Raw genomic sequence first — 12,947 nt, 5'->3', positions numbered from 1 at the left:
ACACATCATATTCATATGAGTACGGTCCTATTAACCCTCATGCTGTACAGCAGCGGTCCCCAACCTTTTTTGCGCCACAGACCGGTTTATGTCAGACACGGAGCCTTTAAGGTATCGCGGATAAATACAACCACATAAAATGATCCGACCAAGACAAAAACTGTGGTATTTTGTAAATATAATAATAAACGTGAATGTACTGTGTAATTGTGTAACTTTATTAGCAGTGTCCTCCTGAAAATGCGCCAATATTGACAGTAACATCCTCCTCTCTGCCACTTAATGCTCTCTGGTCGCTATGGTAACGTGTAAATATTTCTTTCAAAATAAGACACACAACTACAACAAGGGAAAAGACTCAGGGAAACCGAGTTAACATAAAACCCTGAAAACCATAAATTTCACACCGAGCCTTAACTCTCGTGGCCCGGTACCAAACGACTCACGGACCGCTGCTGTACAGAACCTGTGATGTCCAGGCGGTGTTCCTCTGGTGTTCTGCTGTGAAAACCTTTGGGCTTAGGGATTAACATAGTTGCCATGGTTTCCTTTCTTCTCTTATTTGTTGTGTGTGATCAGGACAATTCTGGAGAGGATGGGCCTGCAGGGGAAAGTCACCCCCTTGCAGGCCAGAAGACATGAGATAACTTTAAAGAATACAAAGTATGTATGTGTGTTATCAAGAAGATAATTCTCAAGAACACAAGTTAATAAATGTGCAATTACTAAGAGTTGTTGTGGTGTTTTATTTGCCTGCTGTCATTTTTGATTTCCTCTGCCTTTAGGATTGCAAGTATCCAGGCTCAGGAGAGGAGGTCAGTGGGAAGCCCACTGCTGCTACTTGGGCCTGGTTTGCCCTCATGGATGAGGTGATAGGACAGATGCCTTCCATTAAGCCTCCTGTCCTAATTTCCTCTCTCCCTGAGGACACTCCAGGGCCAAGCACAGCAGTGGGTGACCAAAACGACAGTGATGACGAAGCAGCTCAGCCACCTATGACAGGGAGAAAGAGGAAAAGAGACAGGGATGATGAGCTGCTAGACCTCATCAGAGAGGACATGAGGCAGCAAAGAGAGGCTGAGGAGAGGAGAGCAGGGAGAGGACGGACAGACTGTTTTCACTTCTAGAAAGATTAGTTCCCAAATGAGTTATGTATTGAGAAATTTATTTATTTGAATATATTTGTTACATTGTTATATGTGTTGCATTAGTTTAAAGGTTTTATGTTATTAATAAATTGATTCAAACAAACAGTAATTGTCACTGAACTCAATTTGATTTACAGGCATTTGTAACACGTATGAACATGACGCTAACTTTGAACAATATTACTTGGATATTTATTTGATAGCAATAAAGTAAATAACAATAACAATTAAACAAGAATATTTCAAATACACAGTATGTAAAGATGGAAAAACAATATTTTCAGTTGTTCACACAAGATTAACCTGAGTGACCTGTTCGTGGACCGTTTCTTGAACAACTGTAATAGATTACAGGAAGTCTCTGGCAGTGTTGCTGAAGCTGCCCGAGCACGATCAGAAATTGATGGGGTGCTGCAACTGAGACCTGCGGTTTGTCTTTTCTGGTGGGCGAGTGGAGAATCACACAGGTGGTCTGCAAAGAGAGCTTCAGGATGCTTCCTCCCACTGTCCACTGCATCGTCCATCCACAGGGTTTGCAGGGCTGGCTCAATCAACGGCTGCCACACCACTAAGATGTTTACAGAGATATGCAAGCAGGAGATGGTGGATGCTATATTATTAGTATAATACTTGTAACTCTATAGCAGACAACAGTTTGATAAAGTGCTATGTAAAAAAACAAACAAACAAAAGATTAGATTCTATACGTTTCAAAGATATTTAGTTTATATTTTTTATATGATACAGTACATGTGTGAGAATGACCGATGTTGTGGCAAAAAATGATCGTCTGCCAAAAACTGATTTCCGGTTTTTGCCCTAAACTGATTGCTCGTATTTAACCTGCTATGAATAACTTGTTAGTCTATAATACGTGAAACATGTCAAATGTGTCCCTCATTAGTGATATCACGTCACTCTGAGCCACCAGCAACATTCCTGTAACAAGGTAGAAGCTGCAATCAGTTTTTGGCAGTGACTCTTATATATCCTTTATTCATCCAGTTAAAAAAAAAAATCTTATTGACATTAGAAATTTATTTTTTAAGAGTAATCTGGCCAAGAGGACAGCAGACAGCGCAACAAATATATCAATTGTACCTACATTATAACCAGAGTTATAAAGATAATTGAACAACAGGTAATTATTGTATATATAAAACCCCTTAGTAAACCATGTTCATCGAAGTCTATTTACCAATATACATTACACATATTACACTCGGAAACATTGGAAATCAGTTTTGGCAGGCGAACACTTTTTTGGCTGCAACCGGCAATATTTCAATTATCCGTGTAATTAGCTAAGTAATTCCTAAATGTGTGTAGATTAAAGGAAATTATTTTACCTGGATATGATTGTCTCTGATGAGCCTAAGGTACAAAACGTGCGGGCGGCGACGATAAGGTTTTTCTAGCTCCTCGAGAAATAAAATTGTCCAAACAAGGGAGCGACATTTCTGGGTCCATTTTAAAGTTTTCGTGCTGTGGTGCTAGCGATCGGGAAAAACACGCAAGTAAGGGCGGAGTTGAAGGCTAGGAGGCTGTCCACAGCCCATCTGTTATGTTGGATACTCATTGTTTGTTCAATAAAGTGTCTATGGAGAAAAAAAGGGGGCTGTCCAAGCCGCTCACTTCCTGACTACCCGTCCGTCTAAGGCCACTACCTTGTGACGTAGGTAGTTAGTGTCCTTATGAGCATCCTTCCCCTGAATTCGGACACAGCCACTGTCTGCCACAACTCTAGAGCAGGTACGAAACTCCCGCTGCCCCAACACTAGTTGCTGCACAAGAAGAGGAAACTGGCTACTCACAGACCTGGATGAGGCTCCATCTTCCAGTAACCATAATTGGTCCAGGTGCACGCGGTCCTAGCTGATGCCGAGGGCTAGAGCAGTAAGGCGATAGGATGGCTCAGTTGAAAGTGAAGTCTTGGTTTCAAAACAGAAAAGAGGGACGCGTGGAACTTCAACTCATAGCAAAATCCAAATGAGAGCAACTGCTTTACTTTTCTATAGTGGTAGGTTTGAAAAATGGATTTCCCCAATTCATAACCGATTTTAGTTTGAATGATGTGATATCGATTAAATCCTGAATCTAAATATAAATGTATTTTGCCCAATACTGCAGAACCTCAGGAAGAGCAGGTAAAAGAAATCCGCACAAAGATGTAAACACAAAGCACGGATGGATCTGAACGTACTGTTTTTCCTTCCTTCAGCTGAAAATGCATTCACCTCTGAAAATGATTATGTTTGTTGTGCAGGTCGCAGCAGATGGCCGCCCCTCCCTGAGCCTGGTTCTGCCAGAGGTTTCTTCCAGTTAAAAGGGAGTTTTTCCTTCCCACTGTCGCCAAAGTGCTTGCTCATAGGGGGTCATATGATTGTTGGGTTTTTCTCTGTATTTATTATTGTGCGCTCTATTGTACAATATAAAGCGCCTTGAGGCGACTTTTGTTGTGATTTGGCGCTATATAAGAGAAGAAAAAAAAAAAAAAAGAAAAGAAAAAAAGTTTTCCTGTGGACTGAAGCAACATTAGCCTCATTTGCATTGTCTCCCGATGAATTTCTTCTCAGAAGTCTAGCCACACACTCTTATTGGGTCAAACAATCCATTCTTTATCAAACCTTAAAAAAAAATGGTTCAGCATGGCCCTAATGGAGCACCACGTGGAGTAGGCACAAGGTTGACAGAACTAAAAAAAGCTTTTGTGCTAACCTGGCTTCACTTTGAGTCTTGCAAGTATGAGCCATTTGTAGACAACTGAACTGGACCCAAACAGCGCTGACATTTCACTAACCAAAGTAGAAAATGAACTAATCTCTTGTGCTCAGTCTAAGACTTACCCAGAAGAATTTCAAGCACTAAAAGCTGGGAAGGAAATTCCACAAATGGTTGTCTGTTACCCCTCTCTTCTGAGTTTGATCAAACATCACAACTAGCGTAACTTTTGATTAAAGATAGGATGAGCGAGTGTTTCATCCAGGATCTAATGGGGTACTGAGCTGTCACTGATGTGCTGCCACCTGCTCCCGATGCATAGCGGCTGTGCCCATCACGGGTCCATCCACACATGACAAGAAGACAAGTCCCAACTCACAACTTTTTGTGCACAGCTCTTGAGCTCCCTTTGCGAGCTCATGCTCTATGCCACTTGCTCAGTCCACACCACACAGTCCTCTTGTCAAGTCCCAGTAACTTGCTCACATAGGGAAGGCATGATTAGACAATGGAGATCAGCTGTGTAAGTCAGCCTCCTCTGACACCACCCCTGAACCCACTACTCCACCCCTCCCGTGCAGCTGAGCCACAAAACACACCCTACCACATATAAATAAAACTGTGTGAGCACCATTTCATAGGTGACAATTCAATTTTGCTTTCATCAAAGAAGTTTTCTTTTATTTGTATTTGGTGTAAGGTCCCAATCAAATTACAGTCAAAACAAGCATGCTGCCATTAAAAATACTAAAACATAAAAAATGGCTCGCACATATGTCATCAATCTTGCATAAAATCACAAATCTATTTATCTAAGCAGAATAATGATTTATGTCTGCACAGTGTTACATTTTTTAGGGCTGGCATGGTAATATTAAAATTGTTGTAACCAAAGTGATATTTTTTTTCACATGCCCCAAAATTGCTGGTGATGTGATGACAAATATGAAATGTAGTATTTTTCTGTAATCCTGACAGTCACTGATGTTTTTAGAGATCACATTTTATATTGCTAATTTCTTGGTAACCTAAAAACATATTTGGAGTAGTAACCAGACCAGCAGAATAATGTATATTATTAGCCGCAGTTTTAACATTAGTGAGAGATGAGGTCAAGCACATTAATCAATTAAAGGGCCCAAAAAAGGATCTGCTGTTGGATTTTCAAGGATGGTGTCAAAGAAAATGTTAGCAGGGTTGCAGCCTCTAGCATCATTTGTCAGTACACTGTAATCCACACATGAATGATTCAGTTCAATTCAGTTTTATTTATACAGCACCAACTCACAACAACAGTCACCTCAAGGCGCTTTATATTGTAAGGTAGAGCCTACAATAATACATAAACTCCACTAGAGAATCTCCCCATCTTCATTACCAGGTAACAGACATGCAGTGTTGGGAAGGTTACTTTTAAAATGTATTCCACTACAGAATACTGAATACATGCCCCAAAATGTATTCTGTAACGTATTCCGTTACGTTACTCAATGAGAGTAACGTATTCTGAATACTTTGGAATACTTAATATATTATCATGCTGTTTACAACTACGTAAATGTCCTATTGCTGTGATTTATTACTGTTACTGAAGGTCCGCGGCTCCGAAACGTAGTAAAGGGACCTCTGGCTAATACGTCGGGTTCATGTCGGGCTGGTAGCCGAAACTAGCTTTACTTTGTTGTCTGGGTCAACTTTGCTTGCGGGAGACAGAGAGGCGTTGAAAGGCTGCTCCAACGGAACTTATTTTTTCCGGAGGAAAACACGAACACAGTGTACAGTTGAGTCTTAATAGCGTACTTACAAATGGGCTCGTCAGGCACTCTTCTTGGCTGCAGTGGTTATTATTATATTTACATGCTTCCAGCTCCCGTTTTTGCTCCGTGACAGCTCGGACTTCCTTTCTCTCCCTCCCTCGCTCACAGACACATAACGGGTATGGTAGTCCATTCTCCCTGCAGCACGGACTACACTGCCCATCAGGCTACATTCTTTAGGGCCATGCCTGTAGCATTCTGCCTTTTAGCTTAGCACAACAACAACAACAACAACAACAAAAAAGCGCTCTCTCACCCAGGAAACACGCAGAGAGAGAGCGCGTCACCCTGTAACCATGGCAACCGTAATGCTGCCGCCTGGAACAACAGAACGTAGCTGTCAAACAAACCCAAACAGTCCTGACCCGCGACAATATGAAACAGGGAAGTACCGCCGTGTATTCCATTTATTTCAACAAAGTAACTGTATTCTGAATACCACCTTTTTAAACGGTAACTGTAACGGAATACAGTTACTCATATTTTGTATTCTGAATACGTAACGGCGGTACATGTATTCCGTTACTCCCCAACACTGCAGACATGGAGGAAAAGAACACACAGACTACCTTATTATTATTCTAGGGGATTTTAACAGAGGAAACCTCACCCACGAACTTCCAAAATACAGCCAGCACATCCCACCAAGGATGCTAAGATACCACTGTTACGTTGCTTTAAAGGATGCTTATCATGCTGTTCCTTGTGCAGCTCTTGGACTCTCTGATCACAGGCAGAACAGAAAAAATGAAAAGGTTTTAAGCCTGACATTAAAACTGTAATGAAGTGGATGAATCAAAGGAGAAATTACAAGCCTGCTTCAACTGCACAGACTGGAGTATTTTTGAAGCTGCACGCACTGACCTAAATAAACTCACTGACACAGTGAGGTTATACATGGGTTTTTGTGAGGACCTGTGCGCGCAGACTAAGAGTTTTTGCACATATAATAATAACATACCATGGTTCACTCTGAGGAAGCTGTGCCAGTCCAAGGAGGAGGGCTACAGCAGCAGGGACCAGGCCCTGCTGCTGTACAAGTAGGCCAGAAACAAGCTGAGCAATGAGATCAGGGTAGCTAAGAGGAGCTGTAACGAGAAACTAAAAAAACAGCTTCTTAGCCAACACAACCCTGCTTTAGTTTGGAGCCCTGCAGCATTTCACCAGCTACGGGAGTCCATTCACCCCACACTGAGAAGAATCCCTGACTGGTTGATGACCTTAACACCTTCTACTGCAGATTAGAAAGACAACCATTCACACCTCCCTTCTGCTCACCCTCACACATACACAAAATTACTACCTACACTCAAGACCCTTCCGACTTTCATCCTCAGACAATTGCAACATACTTACAGAGCTTGCCTTGGTGGCTTTGAATTTCTCTACATCAGATGGTATTGGTAAGCGGGACTTATCTTTCCATGAAGCCAGATAACACACACCAATTAGTTAAACTTTATTTCTTAAAGACATAAAGACCTGGATGACCTCTAACTTTCTGCTTCTTAATTTGGATCGGCTCTGAAAATCTTAGAAATATTGTATCTAACCAGATGCTTATGACATTACCTTGGCCTCCAGTCATTTTTGACCAGAATATGTTCTTCAGGGCACATATTAAAAAAATACGAAGGACTACTATTTGTGCAATATCTGTAAAATTAGAAACGTTCTGACTCAGAGTGAAGCTGAAAAACTAGTTAGTTATCACTTCTAGGCTGGACTACTGTAATTCATTATTATCAAGATGTCCTAAAAACTCCCGGAGAAGCCTTCAGTTAATCCAAAATGATGCAGGAAGAGTACTGACAGGCTCCTCTTCTGTGAAACCAGCTTCTAATTTGGATTCGGGAGACAGACAGCCTCTTTACTTTTAAGATTAGGCTTGAAAGTTTCCTTTCCGCTTAACCATATAGTTAGGGCTGGATCAAGTTACCCTGAATCCTCTTTTAGTTAAGATGCAATAGGTCTAGGCTGTTGGGGGCTTCCTATGATGCATTGAGTATTTCTTATTTAGTAGCCTTTCTCACTCACTGTGTCTATACGCCTCTCTGCCTTTAATCATTATTTATTATGATTATTTTTCTCTGGCTGTCTTCCACAGCGTGTCTTTTGTCCTGTCTTCCTCCCCTCACCCCAACCGTTCACCGTCACCAAAGCGCTTGCTCATAGGGGGTCGTATGATTGTTGGGGTTTTTATCGGTGTTCTTTGTATTATTGTAGGCTTTTCACTTTACAGCATAAAGCACCTTGAGGCAACTGTTGTGATTTGACACTGTATAAATAATTTTTAATTGAACTGAATTGAATTTACTCTTCCTTTCCTTTCAGTATCATCACGTTTCTTGACTTTCCTTTGTTTGAAATGCGTCTGTGCCCAGGTGACTATCTTTTCCATCAAGCTTAGGATCCACTGTGTTCCCTGGACTGATGAAGTAATTATAATCCCTAAAGGGTCTGCAGGGGTCTTATCCTGTCCTCTGTTTTTGGCCCTCACAGTGCTCATCCTGCCTGGAACAGGTGGTTCATAGCAGCCACAAACACAAACAGAGTCGCAAATATTGTTCACCCTGGTGGTAAAGTTAACTATAGTGAACCTTATCTTTAGTAAATCATTAAGCAACATAATCAGATTAACTGCTTCTGGTGGTACTTGCTCCAGTGCAACCTGGATCAACTGGTGGAATACACTTGGATAAGTCCTTCAACTTGCCACCAGGGAGATCTCTGGAAGCTGGTCCAGAACTGAGTTCATTTCTTTAGGGACAAAGGAGCCTCAGCCAAAGCCAAGGTTTTTTTCTTGTTCTTCGGAGTGTCCGCAGAAGGTGACACTTTATAAATAGCGCCAGATGGTCCTGAGCAGATCTTATTTTTGTAATATTCCATGCCTTCTTTCCATTCTTCTGTGGAAGCCGGTAGGTCTTCCCCCAATGAAAACACACAGTCATGAGAAGTAAAGTGAAATCAAATACAAATCCAATTTATTTATATAGCACATTTAATGTTCGCTATCATCAATCTTTATATTACAAAAAAGGGCCATAAGGATAATCCATAAAACTGGTTACAGAGATCATACAAATCCACTATTCTTAAAATCAAAAATTCTAAAATTCACAGATCTGGTTCATTTTCTCACTGCACAAATTATGTATAAAGCAATAAATAACCTGCTTCCTGACAATATTCTAAAACTGTTTTCTAAAAGGGATCGGGGATACAATTTGAGGGGGGAATTAATTTTAAAACATCCTTGTATCCGCACAACATTAAAAAGTTTTTGCATCTCTGTGTGTGGAGTGAAGCTGTGGAACAGACTAAGTGAAGATATAAAGCAATGTCCGAGCATGGTGCAGTTTAAAAAGCGGTTTAAGGATATGGTTTTACAGGGTACAGGGAGGAGGTAGAGAGTTGATAGGGTGTTCTTGTCCAATATTTTCATGTGTGTGGGGTGCACGGTATGTTGGTATGGGTATATATATCTGTAGGTTGTGTATCCTTTGAGGTGTTACTGGGGTTATTGAAAATGTGTATATGTGTGTATATACGTAGGTATGGATAGATAGAAACATATATATATATGTATGTATGTATATATATATATATATATATATATATATATATATATATATATATATATATATATATATAATAAATTAATAAATAAATTAAAAAAATACACATAACATATAATGTAATTGCAAGGAGGTATTTCTGTAGTCTATTCATTACTACATAGTGGAAAAGGGGTGGGATTAAATAAGCTTATGCTTCTTCCTGCTCCTTTTTGAACATGAAAGTTATTTGTAGTTGTGGTTGCTCGTTTTCCTTTTGTTTTGCTTTGTTTATTTGTCTCTTTGAATTCTATGTTGTTGTACTTTTTTAACATGTTCAAAATAAAGATTCAATCAAAAAACAGAAAGTTTGCCCAAAGTGTATTCTGCTTGGAGTATCACATCAGTGATACTTTGCTACAAGCAGAAAGTACTGAAGTAACTAGACAAATGGACCTACTCCTGATAACTGCAAGGTGGCCCAAATGCTCACTTTATAGGGACTGGTAGTAATGACAATGTGAAATCTTTTGAAGTAATGATTAAAAAAACTGATTGCATTTCAGCTAAAAACCCACAAGGAAGGGTTGCGTCAGGAGAGGCGTCTGATGTAAAATCTCTGCCAAATCAAACATTCAAGAATGAACCACACCAGTGCTGATGACCAACAGGGTGCCACTGCTATACTGTGTGGTTTGGACATGATCGTACTGATGAAAAGACAAGAGGCGGAGTTGGAATTGGCAGAGTTCCTCATGTTGCGATTTTTATTGGGAGTGACAAGGATGGACAAACAAAGTATATCAGACGGATATGAGCAGTTTGGAGACAAAGTTAGAGAGAAACAGTTGAAATGTTCTGAACATATGCAGAGGAGGGAAAGTGGATATACTGGACAACAGATTCTGAATGTAGAACTGACAAGCAGGAGAAAAAGAGGAAGACCACAGAGGAGGTTCATGGATGTTGTGAAGGAAGACATACAAGGGGCTGGTGAGTCAGAGGAGAATGCTAGGCATAGGGTGAGATGGAGGCCAATGATCCACTGTAGTGACCCCTAAAGGAAGCAGATGAAAGGGAAAAAAAGATGATTAAGGAAAGGAAGATTCAATTTCAGCTAAAGTGTTTTAGACTAGAGGCAAATGGAAATCAATTGTAACTTATACAGTAACTTATAACTTTTTAGTCTTACTTTTTAGTCTTAAGCCTCTTGGACTGCATGATGACATGGGTACAAGGTATGTTACATCCTGGAAAGGGAATAAATAAATAGCCACTCAGACACGATGCTTCTCCTTCAGCAGCTTCATTGTGAATGATTTAGAAATATTTACATATATACAAAAGAAACAAAAAGAACAATATTGCATATCCTCTGTTAGTTTTAAACCAACATCTCAAGACAGTTTCCGTTCTTTCCTTTCACTTACAGGTAAGTAAACATCACTATTTAGTGCGTAATGCACTTTAACCTTTGGCCTACAAATCAATAAGCATAAACTTAGATCATTAAGCTTAAATGTACTGAAAATAGAGATGGCACGATACCACTTTTTTATGTCCGATACCGATACCGATATCATAAATTTGGATATCTGCCGATACCGATATGAATCCGATATAGTGCGTTTTTTAATCAATAAAACTGTTTTTTTAATATCTTGCTGCATTTTGTATAAGTTCATACTCAAGTTTAAATAAACACCAACACTAAAGCTATTCTGTTATACCTGTATGTAAAAAATACACTGCACCCAAAATATTTTATAGTTCAGCAACACTGATCAATCTAATAAACTTAAACCTACTCCATCCTCCCTATTCTGGTATTTTAAAGAGTACTTAGCAGAAATATTAAGCAACCTAACTAATAGGGTTGCAAACTCCCAGCAAAAAAAAAAATAGGGAACCACCCCCACCCTCCACCTCATGATGCTTAATCGATGTAATCAACTTTAATTTGATGCAGGGTGAAAAAAATGCACAGAATTAAATTATTTTTCAAGAATAATTAAATAGATTCAACATCTTTCTTCAACAGAATTGCAGACTGCACAGATGGTATCTTCCCAAAGGAAAAAGTACTATAGCTTACTAGGGTATATTAGACTTAACAGTTACTATATACAGTAATGGACTTCTATACATTTTACATCAGATTAAAACTTTGGGTGTAAGATTCAGATAATTATTTATTAAAAGCTAGACATTTTAAATGAGAATAAGAAAGAAAAGTATGTCTTTGTGCCCCTTTTCCCTGTTCATGCCCTATCGCCCCCTGACTGCACTTTGCTAGATCCGCCCCTGCACAGTTACCAGCCGTCAGCTACGTGAGAAAAGGATCCTGGTGTAAAAGTAATATTAAATAAATTCTAACAACAGCTTATCAAGGTTAAAGGTGCTGCTGTTGTTCAGCCGCTGGTTTCCTCTTTCTGGTGCAAAGTGGGCCAAAAACAAAGAAGAGAGAGGGACTCGCGATCAGCTGATCATTAAGCAGTTTCACGATTGAAGTAGCAGCAGGAAGGTGAGGGAGAGAGAGAGCGAGAGGCAGTCGCTCCATATATCGGTTGTTAAGCTTAACATGGGAACGCTTTACAAACATTCAGAGATGAACTTACACACTTGCTTTACTTCTCTCTGGGATAACTTCCTCGGAGATGAAATGCTGGTTTGGTAGCGAGGCTACAAATACACACAGCCGCTCTATCAGGTGATGCACACTGCTCCGACGTGCTACGGTTATGAGCCGAGTTATGCCATGTCGCAAGTTTTGTGAGGTGTTTTTTTTTTATATTTAATGTATCGGATTACATTTTTAATTTCTCACCGATATCCGATCCAGTAATTTACGTCAGTATCGGACCGATACCGATACGTAATATCGGATCGGTCCATCTCTAACTGAAAATAAACATTTATGTAAAAATATTATTGGAAATTGGTCCCTTCTGTTTCTTATTTCTTCTTCGTAATGGTTACTCATCATAAACGAAACATACAAACATCAGTAATTAATATTACACAAACTAAAATAAAATAGCAAACGAAAAAAAAATTACCAACCTCAAGCAATATATGTGCTTGAATCAAAAACAAAAATGCGCACGATGCTGTAATCCGGTCTTTAAGTGAGGAGGTATGAACCAGGCTTCCAGGTGGTATTCATTATAAAGTTCAGTTTTTACGATGTAACTAAAGCCCAGCCCAAGCAGCAGTATATTAGTGACTAACCTCGTATTGTGGATGGATTATCTCAGTTGTTCTCCTGACTGAAGTTTGGTCTGTTTACAGCATCCTGCCATGCGATTGCATTTGTCTCTAACCATCAGGAACCCTCACGTTAACTTTTATCGAGTGGAAAAAAGTTAATGTTCATCCTCCATCTTCACTGTGCTAATTATGTGTGCCTATGCCAAGAGGCACACATATTACTATTCATCGGATTTATCAGATATAAACCGAGTTTAGGTGTAGTTTATGTTCGTTGTGCTGACTTTTTCAATCACTTACAATAACTCGTACTGCGTGCTAGCTAGCACGACGGGAGTTTATATACAGCTGTGTGCGCGCTAAGTTACTGACGTTGGACTTTATTTTATTCATAATGGTTAGTTCGTAGAGTTGCCGTACAAACGGAATCGTGCCACATTCAGAGAAAATATTACGATTTATTCTGTCGTTACTGAAGCCTCCCTGTCATTCTC

General features: G+C 39.8%; 1 long non-coding RNA gene across 1 annotated transcript; it reads right to left on the bottom strand.

The window, feature by feature from the left end:
- Positions 1–10,006: 10,006 nt before the first annotated feature.
- On the bottom strand, positions 10,007–12,416 carry LOC120441201. The gene is made up of 3 exons (XR_005613878.1): positions 12,307–12,416; positions 10,436–10,493; positions 10,007–10,300 (listed from the first exon to the last, which is right to left on the bottom strand). It is a non-coding gene; the product is annotated as an uncharacterized LOC120441201 (long non-coding RNA).
- Positions 12,417–12,947: the final 531 nt, after the last annotated feature.

This window comes from Oreochromis aureus, linkage group 1, assembly GCF_013358895.1.
Source record: "Oreochromis aureus strain Israel breed Guangdong linkage group 1, ZZ_aureus, whole genome shotgun sequence".
NCBI lineage: Eukaryota > Metazoa > Chordata > Actinopteri > Cichliformes > Cichlidae > Oreochromis > Oreochromis aureus.
The sequence above is the reverse complement of the archived record's forward strand: the minus strand, read 5'-3'. Positions and strand labels throughout refer to the sequence as shown.